Genomic DNA, 12,979 nt, shown 5'->3' with positions numbered 1-12,979 from the left:
TATGGAACCTATAGAAAGTATATATATTAATAAAATAATTGTACATGACTCACAAATAATAGCAGATGCATTTAAAAAATAAAAAATTCAAAAACAAATCAAATTGACATTTTTTTGACGAAAATATAAATATGACATGTAATAGTAGCAATAATAATGTAATTGACATTAATCGTATCGTATCATATCAATTATAATTCTATGTTTTTTTTCCTGATGACATAAATTTAATAATTAAAAACTTACGAAATACTGCAAGCATAGGCTATGATGGAATTTCAACAAAAGTAATTAAATATGTAGCAGGAATAATTTCACCAGTTTTAAGTTATGTTATTAATCTTTGTATAGAAAATGGCATTTTTCCTAATAAACTAAAATTATCAGTGATAAAACCTTTATTTAAAAAAGGTGATAGGGAAAATCTAGACTGTTATAGACCTATAGCTCTTATCACAATATTTGCAAAAATTTTTGAGAAGGTAATTTACAATCCTTACTTATTTAGAAAAATATAAAATATTTGCTAATGAGCAAAACGGATTTCGAAAAAATAAAAACATTAACTTAGCTATATTTAATTTTCTTAATACTGTAATTACTAACACTGATAAGAAAATAAGTGTAACAGCGCGGACATGACTAAAGCATTTGATCATGTAAATCACGACATATTATTTAAAAAAATGGCATCGTATGGTATAAGAGGAAATGTATTTCATTATTAGAATCGATATTAAAATGGATTAGTAGAATATGTGTAAAAAGTAAGAATGAGACTATTTACACCTCGAAATTGCGATACATACGATTGGTGAAGGTAGTGTACTAGGTTTTTATTCAATATATACATAAACGTTGTTAATCATCCAATGATTTTATTTGCAGATGACAGTACTATATTATTTATAAATGATAAATTAGCCAATTATAATTATGAAAAAGAAATAAATAACTCTACAAAATGTATAATTGTTGGTTACAAAGACATAATTTAAAAATTAATCTGACTAAAACAAATATGATGACATTTAATAGACACTCAATTCAAACTGCACAATGAACATTAACTATTTAGGACATAAAATACTTAACATTGATATTTTTTGGGTATTTATATTGACGATAAATTAAAATGGAAGTTTGTAAAGTTAAATCGATTTTCATTTGGCTATTAGATAACTACTCTTCTAAGTGCTTACCATGCGTACGTCTCATCAACTTTGAGATACGGTATAATTTTTTGAACGCTTATGTGTCAGACATAGTTGTGTTCCATATTTTAAAAAATACAATCTACTTACGGCTCCATCCCTTTACATTTATGAGGTGTCTATTTTTATTAAGACGAACCTTGAACTTTTTAATAACATCAAAGGAATACGTAATAATGATAAATTGTGTAATTTTCCGGCTAAAACTGCTATGTCGTGTAATAGTATTTTAGGAATGGGACCTGGCTATTGGTAATCATCAATTTAAAACTGCTTATACTGATTGGTAAAACTTACCACTTTGATACATTGACATTTTTAATGACGTCGGCTAGGTTCGTAATTGTACCTACATTGTCGGGACAGAACTACATTTGGCAAATAAAGAAAACTTGTAAGAAAGCAATAGAAACTAGAACTATATTATAGAACCATATTGTAAAAGATTACTTAGGACTTGCAGAGAGATATGTACTGTTCAATACATAACTGTTAATAAAAAAAGCAACTGTTTAAGAGTTTACAACATAAGCTACGACTTTAAATACAATATAGTATACTAGCAGACCGTGTTAAAGTTGTTTTGTCATATAAATTAAAATTGCTATTAAAAATAGAGGTTGGTGATAGAAGGGTGAAAATGTGCGTTTCTATGTGTTTTTAATACCACATTATAAAAATGTTAGGGGTAGACAACCCTCATCACTTAGGGGTATGAAATATATGTAGGAGCCGATTCTCAGACCTACTGAATATACAATTTCATAAACATGGGTCAAGTCGTTTCGGAGGAATATGGTAACTAATATTGTGACTCGAGAATTTTATATATAAGATACATCTGTAATAAATATCAATATCTAGTACTAGACAAATGATAGAAATATATGTATAAAAACGATTTTCTAAATACATACATAATACACAATAAACGCATTCAAACAATAACACACAATTATATAAAATATAAATGCTCGAGGCTCGTTTCCTCGAACAATTGTATTCATTACTTGTTTTTGGTTATATTTGTACTCGAATCGAACCTAAGACCATGGGATGTAAGACGTGCTAAACCAATTAATATTATGTTATGTATCTAATATTATCTTGTCTGTGGTTATATCATAGATATGCGATGTTGTTGTTTATAAAGATTACACAATCTCCAACCAATAATTAATTAATGGTAGAAATTATATCATTATGTTTAATATTCAATCATAATACTCGATCACTTGAGAAATGCAGGAACTGTCTGTTATTTTGTAGGGTTCTGTATCACAAAAAATAACCGTAACACATATAAGGTAATGTTATTCGACCGTCCGTCCATATTTCAAGACCTTTTGTCTCGGGAACGCGTGGAAGTATCCAGTTGAAATTAAAATCATATACGCAGGTTTACAGTTTATAGAAGCTGTGAAAAACTCAAACTACTGAAATACGTATGTACCCCCAGACACGTTTATTTCTACTATCTCAAGGGACTTAACATTTATATATATTTTACTAAGTTGGTGGTAAACACGAAAGGTGGACCATCTGATGGTAAACGGTTGCTATAGCCTATGAACACCTGAAACACCTACTTTCCTTTGAATATAAAGTTTTCCAAGTAAATACTACAAGTGTGGGGGAAATATTAAAACATATGTAATCATTATATAGTATAAAAACGAAGACGCTATCGTTGTCTATATATCCGTCCGTATGTATGCTTAAATCATTAAAACCATACGGATTTTGAAGCGGTTTTTTTTAATAGATAGAGTGATTCTAGAGGAAGGTTTATATATATAATACATGTACATCCGCGCGAAGCCTGGACGAGTAGTTAGTTAATGATAAAATACAGTCTTTAAAACACGTAATCACAAATTTGTACAGAACCCTCGGTGGCCGAGATCGACGCGCTCTAGTCCACATTTTTACTATCGGCAATATTATGTTATCTGTGCTATCGGCATGCTTAATATTTATATACCCATCTTGAGTATTCAGGTATGCAAATTATTAAGTAATAGAAAATATAAGAATTTAACTATTGATTGGGTCTTCATTACATAGTATAAAACAAAATCGTTGTCGCTGCCTGTCCATCCCCATGTATGCTTAAATATTTAAAACTACGCAACGAATTTTGAAGCTGTTTTTTTTAATAATGTTTCGCATATATAAAATGCGATTAATTTGATAAAACCTATTAAGTTAAAAAATCACAGATATGTATGATATTGATTTATAGACATGAGAATATTAGATCTAATATTATAAAGACGAAATGTTTAAGTTATTTGTATGTTTATTTACGAGAGGCAAGCTCAAAAAATACTAGACCGATTTAAAAAAAATCACTGTGTATAATAGGCTATATTCCACGCAGATAGTGCCGAGGACAATTAACAAAGTGTATCTAGTCCCAAGCTAAACAGAGCTTGTGTTATGGGTATTAGACATCTGATATATATAATTGAATGTTTTTTTGTAAATACATACATATTATATGTACAGAAAACACCCAGACCGATAAGAACAATAAAACTTACGAATGTGTGAGAATCGAACCCGTGACTATCTAAAAACTCTTCTTTTAAGCATAAATATCATAATTATCACGACATATGTATGTGCTTAAAAGATGACTTCAATAACTAGATATAGGTAAGTAATTAATAATTACGGTACCTACACAAAAAAAAAATTGAATTTTGAAAACCTTTAGCTCACTGAGGTCTTAAAAATAATAAATGAATTGGCATAAACATAAACTACAACCTTTTATTATATACTAGCTTTATGCGCGACTTCGTCCGCGTGGAATTAAACGTAATTTTCAAATTTTTTATTCTTCTTATAAAAGTAGGCTAAGTTACACCTTATTGATGTAATAGAGAAGAGCTACCTGCCAAAAAAGTCCCGTCAAAATCTATGCAGACATTTCACAGATTGGCCGGAACAAATAGACAGACAGACAGCCAGACAAATATTGTAAAAAATGTTATTTTGGTGTATGTACCGTATTTATATTCATATGCTTGTAGTAAAAAATGGTTATTTCAATATTACAAACAGACACTCCAATTTTATTTATATGTATAGATGTATAGATTATTTTATCTATATGTACATTATGTATTAGTACAGAAATATCCAGATACTCAATGATTGTGTAAAATAACAAATCTCTATGCACCTCTCCGGTCTGCTGGAGGCGCAAGATTTATTTTTATTCTAAAATCTATTTCTCAATAGTCCAGTCGATCGCAATAGCTGTTATAATTAAAAATAACCATTCTGTACCGTTATGTACAATATTGTTGGGTACTGTATCTAAATAGTAAATGCACTGATTAACTATTTACAAACACGGCCTCCAACACACCAAGGTGACACAGTACATTAACAAAGTACAGTCATGTGCATTAATACATACTTTTTTTAGATAATAACTAATCATTTTATTTGTAGCTTTAAAAATACATACAACCCTAAATTTTCACCCTTCTAGTCTGTTTGCCGGAACATTGTTTTGCCATATATTGAAATCGCTATAAAAATAGAGGTTAATGCTAGAAGGATGATAATACCACATAAGAAAAAAAAATTAGGAAATACATGAAAACAATTTTTTGGAGTGAGTCACCATTGACAACTAAGTGGTATAAAAATTAGTCTAAACTAAAAAGAATTCTCAGACCTACGGAATATGCATATAAAATTTTATCATAATCGGTCAAGCCGTTTCGGAGGAGTATAAACACAACGTGGCACGAGAAAAATAGATAATAAAAATCCACGACAACACATTGTCTTACTTTCCGATGATCGCGGATTCAATTCCTCGAACAATACAAACAACTGTATTCATGAATATGATTCTATGTATGTATTTACAAGAAATATAATTTAAGTATTTAGGTATATCAGTTATCTAGTACACGTAACACAAGTTCTGCTTAGCTTAAAATTAGATGGCGTTGTCTAAATTATCAAAGGATATTATTATTTTCATTATATTAATACGTGAAACAAAAACTTTGTGCCCATTTTTATGAAAGTTACGCGGATGGAAATGTATGAAATTTCGCACATTTCTATTATAGTTTCTATAGAGAAGGAGAGCAGAATGCTAATCATCATCTGCTTCATCCTTATCCCATTTATTTGGGGTCGGCGTAATATGTTTTTCGCTTCCATTCATCCCTGTTCGCAGTCATCGAGTTATTTACTTCCTTTCTTACCATATCATCTTTCACACAGTCCATCCATCTCTTTTTCGGCCTTCCTCTGCCCTTATAACCATCCACATTCATATGGATTTCAGAACACCGAAGTACACCTTTCTTAAAATATTATCCTCGTTCCTACGCATTACATGTCCATACCATGATAGACGATTACTCTTCAACCTCTCTGACACCGGTGCCACTTTCAGAATCAGAATTCAGAGAGCAGAATGCTAATATTTTTCGAAATTATGCATGTAAAATACATTAAATGAATAAAAAAACATTACACACACACACATAGAAGTATAGTCTTTGGAGAATAGAACTTTATTAATGTTCACACATAATTTTAAAAAAATCATTATGATCTAATTTCGACCAATAGGAAACCACAGATTATTATAATGACTATCGACTATGAATAAATAAAATCACACAGCGCCATCTAATTGCAAACTATGCAGAGCTTGTGTTATGGGTACTAGCCAACTGATATAAATACATGGATACATTTTTTCTGTAAATAAATACATATTATTATACATAGAAAACACCTAGACAAATACAAACAATCATATTCATTAATACAAATGTTTGCACCGTGCGAGGAATCGAACCCGCGACCATCGGAAGTAAAGCGGTGTGCTAAACCGCTAGACTACCGAGGCTGTTTGAATAACATTTTTAATATATGCCTGTGGTAATAACTATATCTGCACTCATACATTAATCGTTCTATAACATATCTTAGTATAATTATATAATATATAACTGCAATACCTATTTATTTTCACATAGTATAAAACAAAGTCGCCATCGCTGTCTGTTCGCTCATGTCTTTTAAATTACGCAACGGATTTTAATGCAGTTTTTAGCAATAGATAGAGTGATTCAAGAGGAAGATTTATATGTATAATACATGCGTGTTATAGTAGAGAATATGCAGACAAATTCAAAAATTTGAAATGCACTCGTGTAAAGCCGGGATGTAAAATTATGCATCGTTATGACATAATCTTGGTTTTCCAATTCGTAAACGCTAAATATATTTGCATCAATGAATAACAAAATATCTTATATTATATAAAAAAATCAGTTTTTTTATATAATATAAATAAAAATATCTCAATTTGTTTTTATAGTCAAAAACGTGTTTCCTGTTTACGGTTAAGAAAACATTCCATACAGATATTTTATTGATTTTTTTTCTTTTTATATTGATTTTTTTTATTCTATCCTATCATATTACATTAATATACCCTTCTTGAACAAACCCCGTGCTGTGCCTGTCGAGAAACCATCGACAGGTTGTTTATTTTTTTTTAGGAATGATAATAGTGGCCAGTGGAGATGTGTGGATAAGATGAGCATGAGGTCAGGTCCGTTAGCCTATCGTGCTCGTATCCGTCAGGCAAGAGCTGGCCTTCAGCCGCTTCATAAGTCCTTCCGCGGGTTTGAAGTGCCATAAAAGAGCAACACACAAGTTTTTTGCTTTTTCTTCTTGTGATGAGACAGCTTTCCGAATGAGCAGTAGATTTAAAAAAATGTTGACTATTCAAAAGTGCTTAAATTAAGTTTATTTGAATAAATGATTTTCTATTCTATTCTATTCCATTCTATTCTAGTCGAGTCTATCGTCAGGTGCAGATTTAAAGGCCAGCTGTGGCCAACAGCATTAGAGTAGTCCGAAAAAAAAAAAGCCTATCGTGATAAATTCATCACGAATTTATCACGATGGTTTCTAGGGGGAATCGCGTGGAGGTCATTACATACCTCATTATATTGCTACTAGCATTGTAGTATATTGCTAGTAACTAGTAATAAGATAATCAGTCCACATCACTTACAACCTCTATCCCCCCTCGGCAGGTAGTTCATTCCACAATCTAAGCGTTCGTAGGAGGATACTCCTTTGTAAAGGTACTATACTAGACCACTTAGATGCCAGCGTGTGGAAAAAAATAAGAGATTGGGAGTCAATGGCGATAATTTATGAGTGAAAAGATAACAAACAAACCAACAGACTTGCTATTGACAGTAATGCCGAAATTTCCAATTCTTGTTTATGATAGACATGGACGTCACAGCTAATGCACCGCACAGCGCAGCATTCGCATGGAATGTGTGTAATTGCATGTAACGGCGCGCGAACCGATCTCCGGAACCATATTTACGGACCATGAAAATTCTGGAAACTACTGCAGTATGCACGCGCTTGCAGCGAGAATAATAACATATCTAGAATATATTTACGTCACGCGATATTGGGTATAAACGTATCATTAGATAAACTAGAGAGAATAATTTATTTAAAAATGGTGCAAGAATATAGAGCCTCATTATTATCGGAAGATATAACAAGTTTTTACTACTTACTCTATTATTACAGTAAAGAAATAAAAAAATAGATTAGAAAAAATTAAAGAATTTATTTAAACCAAAAACATAGTTATAACAAATAACATGTTAAACGTAAGCAAATAAGGTAAAACATGGGTCGAATATGGCCACGTTAAGGTTTGACACTAGAAATAACGTATTTTATAACAATGAAAAGATACAAATAAATATTTATTTGATAACGTATAAACAGACACAAATTTTATTTATATGTAGGAATATATGTATAGATAATTGTTTGTATCGATTTGGGTGTTATTTATTTATATTATGCATGCATATTTACAAAAATATGTATGTAGGTATTTGTTTCAGTTAGTATCCATAACACAAACTCTTCCTAGCGTGGGACGAGATGGCGCTGTGTGAATTTTTCGTAGTAATAATTATTATTATGTTACGGGATACCTCTGCTATAGTACTGTGGAAATGTGGTAATACTTTGTAAAGCAACATAGGTCCTGACGTTTTTTTATCGGACTACTCTAATTATGTTGGCCACAGCTGGCCTGTACAGCTTCACCGGGCGATAGGGGGCGAGTGCAGATGACACTCCAAATCTACGGAAGGAAGTCCTTACGCTCTATAAGTTATAGAGCGTCTGAAAGCCAACTTCAGCCTGACGGATACGACTTTAGCGTGCACTCAACGAATTGCCACAGTAACTAGCATTCAGATTAAAGGATTAATATCCAATTTAACAACCAATGGCTGTAGCAGACTGCACGTTTACTTTCTCGCAGGTTCAATCCTGCACTCAACATTAACAGTTGTAATTTACTTGTAGCTGTTTATTTTTGCTTGTATATATTGAATTAATATTTATTACCCGAGGTAGCTTTCTACTACTTTCATAGAAGTTAATTTAAAGAGTGTCCCTGATTCTAAACACCTTATGTTTTTAGCAGTAGATAGAGTGATTCAAGAGGGAGATTTATACGTATAGAGGGAGATATCCATGTACACGGATAGCTAGTATAAATTAGACTATGATAACACCCTGATTTGCATGCTTGCGTAATTGAACATTACGAATTAAAATAGAATGACAATGTATTCCAAACCTGTTAAAAACTTTAACACTTTAATAATATCTAAAACTCTAAAATCTGTATTCACACGTTTCGAATAAAAAATGTAAAGTTACAACGATTATTTAAAAGAGCAACACGCAAGTTTCTTGCTCGTGTTACTTGTGATGAGCTTTTCGAATGAGCGGTAGATTAAAAGAAGGCTAATTATGACTGAAACAATTGCTTAAATTAAGTTTATTTATTTGAATAAAGGTTTCTCTATTCTATTTTAATAAAAAGGACTATAAAACCATTCAGTTTCAATTGACATTCATCTAAAACACTTTCCACAAGAGTACGCAAAATGAACCTTTACATGTAGCATTTAGTATAATTATACACAGTTTTACTCTGCCGAGAGCTAAAAGTGGTGGGTTTTTAAGGCTTTCTTCAACTATGATTATCTAGGTAGTTGATCGATAAATATAGTATACTCTACAAATTTCCACAGATTAAAAATCGACCTAATATGAGTTTTGTTATCCAGTCTTCTTAAATATGGAACTTTTTTCTTATTTGGTTCTCTAGGTGTACATGGAATTATAGACTATAGTCTGTAGGGGTTAAAGATCTAATTATGCAACGTCGTTGCCCGCTATTTCGATAATTTAGAGTGGCTCATTCAGCAGAACTGTAACTAAATAGGGTGTTGATACATATGAAAAGAAATATAGAATTTATAAAATACAATTTATTTAATTGTGAACTAGCAATACTCAGTTTCGCACGGGTACATAGAGTTGCAGAATGATAATAAAATGATCTCTCAATTTATCACAAACTAAAATATAGCTTTTTTATATAATTTTTTATAGGTGAAAGATTTTTCAAATGATTTCCTATTTTTATATTTATACATTACTAGCTGTACACGCGAATTCGTAGCTTGGAATTTAACTACATTAACTATATTTTTTTTAATTAAAGGTAGCCTAAGTTACTCCTTATTACATCAGCTACCTGCCAATAAAAGTCCCGTCAAAATCGGTCCAGCCATTTCAGAGATTAGCCGGAACTAACAGACAAACATAGTAAAAAATGTTATCTTGGTATATGTACCGTATGTATATTCATATGCATGTAGTAAAAAACGGTTATTTCAATATTACAAACAGACACTCCAATTTTATTTATCTGTATAGATGTAAAGATAAACAAAAAATCTACAGTTAGACAATAGTAGATTTTTTTGCGATACTTAATAAAAAATAATACCTACATATGATAAGTTACTTCCAAGTAAAATCATTAGAACGAAATGTAATCAATCAATGAGAATAAAATTGAAGCAATTTATTCAATTAATTAGCATTGATTTGTAAAAAACAACGCCTATTGAACATAATACTGTTTATCTTTTACCTTCTAAAACTGTGCATACCGCTAAAATGATATCCACGCTTGCAAAATTGCCTCGGACACTTTACGTAAATAACATGTAGAGAAATATGAGACTAAGAAAACCTCAAAGCATGGTTATGCAACATTATTAATGTGTGTTCAACACGCTCTCGACTGGCTACATTTTTGGGACATACAAGTACCGCCATGCGGATGTACTTATGAAGTGAGTATGTAATTGGTAAAGTAATATAATAATAGTACAACGGACGGACATAAAATTTGACGAAACAATCTGGCTACTTGCGTAAACGATTCTAGAATAGTATATACATATAAATAAATTTAAATTGAAGTGTCTGTTTGTATTTCAAATTAACAGCTTTTCACTAAATGCGTATTGAAATAAATACGGTAGTTACATCAAAAATTAATTTAAAAAATTACAGAATTTTAATATTTAAAAAGTCTTAAATCTTTAATTTTTTTTTGTATTAATTTAAATTTTTATAGACTTTGTAAAAATCTAGTTCGGTACCTAAATACTTTACTAATTATAACTAATTATATTTGCAAAATCTTAATATGAAATATTTACAAGTAAAAACTAATTTATATAACTCACTTCCAGCTAGCTATATTATAATTGATATTTCCAAAAAGTCCTAAAATAAAATAAAATATATACAAGTAACAACAAATCTATGTATCTCTCTTTAAGATAGACCACTTACAGGGTAGACAGAGGATCGAGGGCTATTGGCTTCTATCTTTAAACAATATTCTTATTTCTTCCCATTTTATAACCCATCTCATCAATACACGCCTGTTCTACAGACTCTTGACTCCTCGACACAGCACTCTATCTACTCAACAATGCTTAATTTTGTGTGCTATTATCAATTAAAGATAAACAGATATCCTCGTGTGCCAACTGCAAATATTTACCAGAGCCACCTACCAATAATGGCTTACAATGAACTTGTTCCGTAGAAATCAAGTTAGCTAACTGGTTTTTTTTTTAATACGAGGAAAAATCCTGTTTTATAGATCCAATAATCGCCAATGATCTACAAATATGAGAATGAACAATTGGATAACATGCCAGATTCGATAATGAAATTAATAACTCAATTTTGGACATACATATTATTTTTACATTTTATTATTTGGAGTAATAATAATAAATTTATTTCATTAACCAAGATGTTTTACTTAGTTTTTTTTACATATCAACAATCACATATTCTTATTAATATATTTTCTTAAGCTGGGACTAGAATCTCCTTGTAAACATATTTAAATACTTGTTATAGAGAGAATAATTAAATAATTATGACATTCATTATTAAATTGGTTAAAATTATTAATTTAATAAGTTTAACATCAATTTAAATTTGCTTGCTCTAAATGTAGCTGAATATGGAACTGTGAATTAATTTCTATAAACAATGTAATCTATTCAAAGCAAATAAATAAATAAAAATTAATTGCTCAGAAACAAAATAATATATGCGATTACTTCAAGTACAATATTTAAAAACAAAAGCCTCTTTGGTTACAGAAACCGTTGGAGCAAAATGTAGGAGCGCTGTGCTCATTGAGGTGTCCTTAATAAAATACAAACAAGGAATTAAATAACGTTCTAATAATAATAATACTTGTAAATAAGTTCTAGATTTATGCAACAAACAAAAAAAATTTTTCAAATGCCATAAACAAAGTAACAATAGTATCCAAATACTCGACCTTATACTGTCTATTACTGGGTACAAAGAAGCGTTGTATTCACTATATGCAACACCGGGGTCATAGGTTCAAATCTCACACCTACTCACTTTAGGTCACCTCAATACTCATAGTACTGGACCACTTGTACCTATCTTCTATCTGCTGCAATCATTTAATTTAGTCGAAGTACTACACTACACTACCTATTTTAACTTATACATGAATGCCTATAGAAATCACCTCTCTAAATAAGACGAACGAGTAAATACTTGACACTAACTATTCTGTAAATAAAAAGCGTACTAAGTAAATTCTAATTAGGTATGTACAATATAAACATTAAGTTGAAACTACAATCATATTAATATTTCGTAATATCACGCTTCGAATTTATGTTAACTCAGCAAAAATAGAATCAAATCATTAATGAAAAAACAATTGACAACACACAGTTACCTGCTTATTAAGAAGAAAAAAACAAAAACGTAACCTTCCTATCTATTTTTACGCAATAATAACATAAAAAGAGAATAATGAAAACACATCTTTACCTCGAATTTGGGAGTCCGATCCGTGTCAATGCACCAATATTATACAACACAACACTAACACTCAGTTAAACACAAAAATGTTGATGGATCACTTCGGGAATGGGACGTTTTTCGACGCGTATTTTATGTCGTTGATAGAAATAATTGATATGAGTCGTGCGCTCGAGAAGGCGCGCGCGGTTATACTGGTTCGTTCACAAAACAGACAAACTACAAAGCTGTCCAGTGGTCAAACAGACGCATTCGGACGGCCACAGTTGCATTACAAACGTAGCGTTAGAAAACGTATAAATCGCATAGATACGGTGTATTTGCCAATAAATTAATGCGTGGAGCCATATTATAGTGTTGTAAGAAAGCGTGCACTCGGCAAGATTCATGCAGCGACCATATTTTTTTTTTTATAACACAGGGGACAAACGAGCATGCGGCTCACCTGA

At 31.0% G+C, this 12,979-nt stretch overlaps 1 protein-coding gene across 1 annotated transcript in view; it reads right to left on the bottom strand.

Moving 5' to 3' along the window:
* Window positions 1–12,700, bottom strand: part of LOC131843377 (uncharacterized) — a 90,959-nt gene extending 78,259 nt beyond the window's left edge. The window contains exon 1 of the mRNA XM_059192005.1: window positions 12,540–12,700. The gene's annotated coding sequence lies outside the window, so the exon portion shown is untranslated. The remainder of the gene's footprint in view (window positions 1–12,539) is intronic.
* Window positions 12,701–12,979: the final 279 nt, after the last annotated feature.

This window comes from Achroia grisella, unplaced genomic scaffold (genome assembly GCF_030625045.1).
Source record: "Achroia grisella isolate CSIRO2021 unplaced genomic scaffold, CSIRO_AGI_Agris_v1 utg3071, whole genome shotgun sequence".
In the NCBI taxonomy this organism is placed as follows: Eukaryota; Metazoa; Arthropoda; class Insecta; order Lepidoptera; family Pyralidae; genus Achroia; species Achroia grisella.
The sequence above is the reverse complement of the archived record's forward strand: the minus strand, read 5'-3'. Positions and strand labels throughout refer to the sequence as shown.